Source organism: Labeo rohita, unplaced genomic scaffold (assembly GCF_022985175.1).
Source record: "Labeo rohita strain BAU-BD-2019 unplaced genomic scaffold, IGBB_LRoh.1.0 scaffold_46, whole genome shotgun sequence".
Classification (NCBI taxonomy): Eukaryota; Metazoa; Chordata; class Actinopteri; order Cypriniformes; family Cyprinidae; genus Labeo; species Labeo rohita.
The window spans coordinates 880,630-886,210 of record NW_026129379.1 but is presented as its reverse complement, the minus strand read 5'-3'; the positions used below and the strand labels follow the sequence as shown (position 1 = coordinate 886,210).

The 5,581-nt window shown below is 35.7% G+C and overlaps 1 long non-coding RNA gene across 1 annotated transcript; it reads left to right on the top strand.

The window, feature by feature from the left end:
* Positions 1–695: 695 nt before the first annotated feature.
* LOC127160799 (uncharacterized) lies at positions 696–4,597 on the top strand. Its single transcript, XR_007826850.1, has 4 exons — positions 696–936; positions 1,863–1,933; positions 4,318–4,393; positions 4,503–4,597. It is a non-coding gene; the product is annotated as an uncharacterized LOC127160799 (long non-coding RNA).
* The last annotated feature ends 984 nt before the right edge of the window (positions 4,598–5,581 follow it).

The following is a 5,581-nucleotide window of genomic DNA, read 5'->3' as shown; positions in this document are numbered from 1 at the left end:
TGATGAGAGTTCAGAGTTGATCTGTTTATCTGAATATGCCGTTTGTCACCATTGTTGAGATTCATGGCCTGGTTCTTGATGTCTATGTGTGCCTAAGTGAAATATATATTTTTTTAAACCAGTTGTAAAAAAAAAATCTTTCCAAAATGTATAGAAAGTGCTGGATCTTCTGTGGATTGTCAAGGCTATTACAATAAGCAAAAAAAAAACCCTAACTTAGAGATTAGACTCTAGGTGATTTACATCAAACAATGAATATGTTAAAACATAATCACCTGGTGACTTGAGCTTTTGGCTTGTCTGGCTGTTTCAACTCAAATACAGCAGCCAAACAAAATCTAGTATTAAAGATTTAAGGGTCAAGAGCCCAACTAATGCAAACACTGACCACTATAATGGTTGCTTAAAAATTTTGGTTTTCTCCTTTGGTGATTCTGCTTATTAACATCAGTTGTCTTCAATAATGATCAATCATCACTTTGTTAATCACCTAATTATCTTGTTAACTTTAACACTGCTTCAGTGTTTATATGTGTCCACACTCAGAGTGTTAAATTAACACTGGGGATTTTGCTGTGTAGGATTGAGCTTACAGAGCTGAAAAACAAGGTTGTGTTTTCATGCTTGACTTCGATGTATGTGCAGATCAGGAAGTTCTGTATATGTCTATACATGTAGACAAAGGACAATAAAGCTCGACTTGACTTGTTAAGGAAACACTTCTTGTAACCCTACTGATAGTAACCCTCTCTGTTTTGTTGATTGATTACATTTGGCGATTGGTTTAATCCTCTCTAAACAAAGTCTTTGAGTAAATGACTTTCTTTATAACCTATTATCTGAACTTTTACTCAAGTTTCAAGTGCTGGACCTGACAGAGTTTAGCAAGGACACGTCCAGGATTTCTAAGCAGCCGACAGCGCTCTCAATCTGAAGGTGAGGACGAATCTTTTGATTTGCAATTGGATTTTGTTGAAATGTGTGTTGGAGTACTTTTTTTTAAGCAAGCTAACAGATTCTCAGACTTACTGTGTTTTTAGACTAAATGTGAAAAAGTTGATTTCAAGTGATGTCCTGCGTTAGGCTGCATACTGTAAAATACTGCACGAATTGCATGTTTTTATAATGAAACATTCATTGAAACAGTGTGAAAGAATGATTATCAGTTCCAAACAGATATATAAATTCTACATTTATTTAAATGAAAAAAAAAAAAAACTTCACTGGTATCGGATCGGTGTCTGAATCAGCTGATATCAAACCCTAGGTATCGGAGGCAAAAAGGCGGATCAGAACAATTTAAAGCTGTTGTAGGGGACTGTTGTAGAGAGTACATGAAAAATCAAGTACTTTTCAAGTATCTTCTCTTAAGTAAAATTGAAACGGAGTACTTCATACTTTTACTGGAGTAATATTTTAATACAAATATTTATACTTTTATTCAAATACTTGATTTGTTTACTTTGTCCACCACTACATAAGTGTCTTATCCACTTTGAGAAGAGAGAAATGTCAAAAATAAACTACAAATTTTTATTATGACATTCTTGGAACATTATGCCCTAACATTCTAATAAAGCTTCCTAACATACTAAATGTGGACCTTCATTGCTCAGATGTCACATTTTGGTTGAAAGTGAAAACCCAACCTTTGTTTGATGTCAAGTTCCAGCGTCTATAAATATCCCAAAAACACAGAGACTGCTCTTATCTTCAAAGCAAGTTTATTTATTTGTTTATTTTCAAATTATTAAAATGTAGCTTTATTAAGAAAACATGGATTGTTTTTTATTATTTGGATAGTCCATTAGGACTAAATCTATGTTTGTTTGGGGTCATTTAATATAATCCTTTTCTTGCAGTGACATAAATCGTGATGATGTGCGTGAAGATTTGTACATATTCCCTGATCTTTTTCAACATTCTGGTCATTGTAAGTAAAACACATATTTTCTTGTCTATTGGTTAAACACTGTCTCCTTTGTTTAAAATGTCATATAAATGTAAACGCGTGATTTGTAAAGTCATGAAAACCCTGGAAAAGTAACCTTTAAATTGGCCATTTCCAGGCCTGGAAAGTTTTGGAAATACCAAAGAAGCCAGAAAGTTTTGGAAAACTATTTCTCAAATCTCTGTATAAAATAATATATTTTAATTGTGTCATAGCTTCTGCTTTTGCAGCAGATTATGCTTTCATAATGTGACAATTTCACACAAACATTTGATACTATTTACATTTAATAAAGCATGCACACTGTCAGAAAAAAAGGTACAGTTCTGTCGCTGGAGCGGTACCCTAAGGTACAAAAGTGAAAAGGTACATCTTTGTATCTTACCTGGCCCTAAACAGTACATATTAGTACCTTAAAGGTACATTTTAGTACTTTAAAAGTACATATTTGTACCTTTTCACTTTGTACCTTAGGGCAGTGGTTCTCAATTATGGTCTTGGGGGCCCCCTGCTCTGCACATTTTGCATGTCTCCCTTATTTAACACACCTGATTGAGATCATCAGCTCATTAGTTCAGTTCATGGATCTCTCTCCTAATGAGCTGATGATCTCAATCAGGTGTGTTAAATAAGGGAGACATTGCAAAATGTGCAGAGCAGGGGGCCCCCAGGACCAGGATTGAGAACCACTGCCTTAGGGTACTGCTCCAGCGACAGAACTGTACCTTTTTTTCTGACAGTGCATGTGTCAGGGTTATGGACTTGTTGTTCCATGTTTTACCCCTGTCTTTGGTCCTTGGTTTCCTTATATGGTCGTTTTCCTGTTCTTGTTTGGTTAATTAGTCCCACACCTGTTTCTTTTCTCCCTGATTACTTTCCCTGTGTTTATAAGCCCTGGCCTTTGCTCTGTTCCCTTGTCTCGGGTTGAATATGTTGTTGTATAGTTTATATTTCTCTTGCGTTCATTCTGCTTTACTATTAAAGATCCTGTTTCAGGTTTCCCCTGCGCTTGTGCATTCTTCCAGCCTTACGTGTTACAGTAGGTTAGATGGAAATAAATACACACTGAGCCATTTTGTTGTATCATGCCGTCTCTCCCCTCTCTTGCTCCCTTTCCCTCCTGACTCTTTTGATAATTCAAAGTAATTTGCTTCTAAGGAAATACACTATTGTTTCACAGTAAGCATTTGTGTATTTGCATATTGCTGAATTAAAAGTTTGAGGTAGCAGATTAACATAGATGTTCTGCTTTAAAGGGATAGTTCACCCAGAAATGAAAATTTGATGTTTATCTGCTCCCCCCCAGGGCATCCAAGATGTAGGTGACTTTGTTTCCTCAGTAGAACACAAACGAAGATTTTTAACAAAAACCAGTGCAGTCTGTTAGTGATTTAATGGAAGTGGATGGGCACCAAACCTTTGAAAATAACAAAAAACACACACAGACCAATCCAAATTACACCCTGCGGCTCGTGACGATGCGTTGCCCATCCACTTCTATTAAATCACACAACAGATTGCACCGGTTTTTGTTAAAAAATATTCGTTTGTGTTCTACTGAGGAAAACGCTGAACTAAATTTGCTAAATTTGATATAACAGCAAATCGAAATACAAGCAGAATAAAGTCAAGAGATTTTATAATAAAAAATAATAATAACTTGTTTGCTTGAGAAATGGAAAAATGAAAATTAAGCTAGATTTTTCTATTCTTGTTCGTGGGTAAAAAAAACATATATCAATTTTACAATCGGCCACTCCATTAATGCTCACACCACACAGACTCTTGCACCACACCCTTGAACTGCAATTCCCATGCTCCTCCCCACTGATTGCTCGGCCAAGTACTTCCGGTTCACAGACTATATAAACTTCCTGCACTCACACACTCCTTGCGAAGTCTTGATTTGCCACGGCCATCAATTCTGAGCATTTATTGTTCTCGTTTTGGATTTTCGACCCTGGACTGTTTCTCGTTTTGTTCCCTCTCTGTTTACCCTGACCCGGATTGTTATTATTCGAGAGCCCCGACCTCTCGCCTGTCTTTCCACTCTGATTCCCATCTGTCTGCCGGCATTGACCTGGATTGTACAACTTTGATTCTTGTATTTTCTAATAAAGTTTCCACATGGATCCACCTGCTTCACGCACCTCTGTTACAATAATTAGGTTTATTTTCACAGTTTTAGTGAATTCCATTTGAAGGCTACCATTTTGGTGAATAGTGGTTGCTTTAGTTGGTCACTTGGACATTGACTTTATAACATTGCTGTTATTCAGTGATGATGAATGTGATAAAACGATGATTACTGTGATCCAGTGATGAAGATGGCGATCTAGTGATGATAATTTGTGTTTTTTTTTCAGCTGGTGGGTTTTGGAATAACTGTTCTGGGAACATGGTGTATGTTCATTGCTTCAGCCATAGCAGCTTCACAAACTGGTTTGTCCTTCTGTTGTTTCTCATTTTGAATCTTTTGAATTACATGATATCTACATTAACACTTTCAGTCTGAAAGCTTCTCCTTGTCTTGACATGTTCTATCTGTCAGGTGTGATGTTTATCGTCCCTGGTATTCTGATGATGCTGGTCGCTGTCGGCGGCAATTATGCCGCATGTAGCCAAAAAAAAACTGCTTTAAATGTGGTGAGGAAAATATTCATTACAGATGCATCATACTTATTCATAGAGCAGATATAACACAAGATGATCTGTAGAGAATTGCATTTGTTGACATTGAAACAAAGCTGTTAAACATTCACAAGCATTTACATTTATAAGCTGTAGTGCATTTACTTTAAAATACAATGGGAAAGTATCGTAGTGGAATGAAAAATAAGTTCTGAGTGAATGACCCTACTAAAAAGTACTTAGCAAATACAGATGTATTGAATAATACAATAGAACTGAGTAAAACAACAACAAAAAAAAACATTGGCAACAAATTTGAAAATCTGACATCAAGGAAATATGTTTTAAGCAGCAGTTTTAGCACAAATACAGATGAATAATACCACCAAAACCACCAGTGTTCCCTGACATCATACCGTTAGCTTACTCAGTAGCGCTGCATTCTAAGTTGAACTGCTTCAGAGGATTGTGCGTCAGATGTCACAATGAAAATGCAAGTTTGTGAAACAGTCTGTCCTAAATTGTTGTATTAATGCCAGAAAGCCTATGTATTTGGTAGCTGTATTTTTTTTAAATAAACCATTATATTTTATAAATAAATTATATTTTCCTGGTATTCGAACACTGGTCAAATTGCTGCAAAGAGCTTGTCTTAATTTGTCCATAACGTGGCAAATGACCATGGAATAAGCAGTATAATCAACATCTTATGATGCATTAAAGGATTTTAAATGCTTTAATTTTAAAATCATTTAATGCACAGCAACACATTGATTATCCCTTACATTTAACACACATAAAACACATATATAACACTATGTTCAGGTTTGACTTGTCAATTTTTGTTATAGTTTGTGTTCTTTAATGTCTAAACATGCATATACCCCACACACACACACACTGCATAAGTGTACTGTTTAGTAAAAAGACACCAACAGTGTATGTTCCAGACGCATAGATTATAATGGTTAACTTAAGTTGAAAATATTGTCTGATCTG